Below are 3,943 nucleotides of genomic sequence, written 5' to 3' on the forward strand. Positions count from 1 at the left end.
GAGATTTATTTTGAATTCATTGGAACGAGACCGATTGACCGAAAAGTTGTCGGTACGCATCCTACGATGAATCTTGACCCTTGAAAATTATACATTTTTATTATTTCTTAATTAATATTATTCACTCGTCCTTGCCAATGTTCGAGTTATTTTTTACGTCTTTCCGAAAAATATTTGTTTTACATAATTAGGATTTGTGCATTGTGTTTCATAAAAAAGTCTAGTTAGTATCATTGAATTTATGAAGGATGACCGAAAAACTTCTTGTTTACTCAATTAGTAAAGATTATAGTTCAGTCCATCTGTGAAAAAATCATTGATTTCACGTAAAAATCATTATACAGGATTTTGGAAGTTCTAAAAGATAGATGAGGGGTATTTTTTTTCTGAAAAATGGCTTTGGCAGAGCCAATTAACCAGACTTGTTTGTGTTAAAATTGTTAAAATCGACTGAAGTTTAATAATTATTGATTGCAGATACATGGTCAAAATTTTCTTGTTATCAGTTATCAATGTTAGTACTACATATACCTAATATTTTTATGGATACATAAATTTTGTTTTGATATTTTTATTTTGTTTTTTTATTCTTTTATTATCTTCTTGTTTTTTTTTTTTTGTTTTATTTTCTTTTTTTTTTATTTGTTGCACTTTTTTGTTTTTTCTTATTTTTTGCTTTGTTTTGTTTTTTTTTATATTTATTTTTTTGTTTTTTGTTCTACTTCTATTTTCTTAATTTTTTTATGTTTTTTTTTGTATTAATTTGTAGTATACTTTTTGTTTGTTTTTTTTTTAATCCATATTAACAGATTATGCCTATATACTATTTACAACTTGTATTTACATAGTTTAACATGTTTGTAAATGCAATGAAGAATTTTCATATTATTTGAAAATATTAAAAGATTAAGGTTTATTTTAAAACAACACTTTATAAGGAATTTATTAATTCCTTATAAAGTTTGTTTATATTATTAATTTGTAAATCACATTCTAATATAATATGTGTTAGATCGCCTATTTTGCCACAAGTACAATTGGGAGTATTTGATAAGCCGATTCCATGCATGTAAGACGGCGTAAGAGCATGATTTGCTCTCAGCCGATTAATGGTCTTTATAAAATGTCGATTAGATTATGTGTAGAACCATCTTCTTGAGGGTATCCTAGTGTTACAATGATAGAAGTTTAAGCCAGTCTTACATTCTCTGTAATTTAAATGCCAATTATTTTTAAGTTTTTGTCTACTGACGGTGTCAACATCTGTCGCTGTCGGATTGAGTACTACATACTGAAGAACAAACATTATTGCCATCATATCTGCTGTGTTTATTGAGCATTCACTGGGTAAGCTATACTGGTGATGGTAATTTTTATTTTCGTGGAACATTGCACCCCGTTCCATTTGTATCTTTTGACCCATCAGTAAAAATTTACTGATAATTTGTCTATTTCTTTAATGATTATATCAAACATATTTGGGAGTAAATGTGAGTTTAAGTAACATATCCTAACCTTTCTAGAAAATATTGTTTTGCCATTTCACCGTAGTAGGGCGGAATTTGCCTTTTATAGAGAATATCATTATATTTGACCGTACTTAGATAGCTTTCTACCAAAGGTATAGATTTTTTAGTTCTCCAGTACCTATGGGTGAGGTCTAAAACTGATAGCTCATTAAGATATTGAAGGTATTTACAATTTTTGGGCATAATTCGGACTGTAAATTTGTCGCTAAGGAATTTATTTTTATACAGGCATTTATTTTTTTGAACTTCAAGTTTGTTTAGATGTGTACTGGCCGCTGATCCAAATAAATGACAGTTATAGTCGAAAATCGGCCTGATCATGTTATGGTAAAACATCAAAGCAATATTTGGGACTGCTCCCCAATTTGTTTTACAAAAAGCTCTTAAAATGTTTATTGAGTTTTCTGATTTTTTAACATTTTGATGAATGTGATCTTTCCATAACAATTTCCTGTCTAAATAGGTACCAAGATACTTAATACAATTTTTTATAGGGAAATTAAATTTTCCCTCATTAAGGTTTTCTTGTGGAACTCTATGTTTCTTTTATCTCTATTATTTCTTCATAGTACTGATTTACGATTTCTAATGTGACTTTCAAATTATCCTCACAGGTACTTAACAATTTTCCTGCTGTATATAAAACAACATCATCAGCATATTGAAGAACACAGTACACATACTTTCACAATTTCCCTGCATCTGCAGAAAATTAGTTCGGGGGTTCAAGGGTGCTAGAGTTTTGATTGTTATTCAATTTTTTTCTTTCTTTTCCAGCCCCAATCTTTAGGATCACAGTGTGTTTCCTGGTGATAAACTCTAACACTGCGAAAACGAGCTGCATCTTGTGTTGGCGTAAGCGATGATAAGTTAAATGTTATTTTGGTCACTGTCTTGGCGAATCGTTTGTATCTCATCCTTTTAGAGAATCATCTTTATTTTCACCATGTAAAGAGACGAAAAAACGTTCGCCAACGACAGTAGGCAAAGATAGCTCAGCTTTCTCACTGAGAGATAATGCTGTTCTAGCTAACTGAGGAGGTTTCTGTAAAATTTTGATGAATTTAAGTTTGCCGATCTTGTAAGCTACTAATGTTGTGTCGCATTCTGAAAAAGCATAGAGAAACAACAAATTCTCTGCAATGACGTCGCCATATATAAAATTTGAAGGACAGTATAATTGATGCAGTATAACTTACACCCTTTTGAAGATTTAAAAAATTGGATCCGTTGGACACACAACATTGGACTACTGCCTTCCTACTGCCGTGAACAGACAAGAATGGCAATGTCCTCTTGACAGTCACAGAATCATAGGCTTGGAATACAGTAAGAGCAGAACGAATGACAACTGTATCCGCATCAGATCCAGCCTGGTCGACACTAAAACCCACTTCTGATAGAGCAGTTTTAAGAACGTCTATTAAGTTTGTTTTGTTCTTTTCATTACCAAGAAATTTATCTTGGAATAATATTGGTAAGATGGTCTTATTAAACTTTATCTCTATCCTTTGGTGCTTTTGTTTATTTTAAAATTTACTATTTTTGTTGGGAATAATCCACAAATTTTAGTAAAGTATATATACATAGCTAATTATTTTGTAAGGAACTTTTTTGGTAAGGAGACTAAAGGATTTCACAAAATTTGTGAGAATTACTCTAGTTACCTGGTTGACTTGGGCTCGATAACACTAAAACAATCCTCAGAACTCAATTCTTTTGATTCGTTAGGTGAAAAAATAGCGGTACTTATTTGGAGGAAGTATAGTGTGTGTAGACCATTGAATTTTTATCAAATTTCGTTAATCGGCTATATTGGCGTCAATTTTGGTCCGAGAGTCAAGCGAATGGACATTTTCTACATAAAATTGGCCGCTCGTTCTTCTGCCATACTCAGAATTTTCCTACATCTAACTGTTCGTGAGAAAAATTTCCACTTGAATGTATGTATTCGCTGAAAATTTCGTGAAAATTAAAAGTGTATATTGTGTTTGAAATTTAAATTATTTCGATTCAGGGTGACTTGCTGATTAAAAAAATCTGAACATGCGGCTAAAAATTCAACACCCTTTAGCCGGAAAATCGAAAAAACTGTAGACCATTGGATTTTTATCAAATTTCGTTAATCGGCTATATTGGCGTCAATTTTGGTCCGAGAGTCAAGCGAATGAACATTTCCTACATAAAATTGGCCGCTTGTTCTTCTGCCATACTTAGAATTTTCATACATCTAACTGTTCGTGAGAAAAATTTCCACTGGGATGTATGTATTCGCTGAAAATTTCGAGAAAATTAAAAGTGTATATTTTGTTTGAAATTTAAATTATTTCGATTAAGGGTGACTTGCTAATTAAAAAAATCCAAACATGCGGCTAAAAATTCTGCACCGTTTTGCCGGAAAATCGAAAAAACTG

This window comes from Diabrotica undecimpunctata, chromosome 2, assembly GCF_040954645.1.
Source record: "Diabrotica undecimpunctata isolate CICGRU chromosome 2, icDiaUnde3, whole genome shotgun sequence".
Lineage (NCBI taxonomy): Eukaryota > Metazoa > Arthropoda > Insecta > Coleoptera > Chrysomelidae > Diabrotica > Diabrotica undecimpunctata.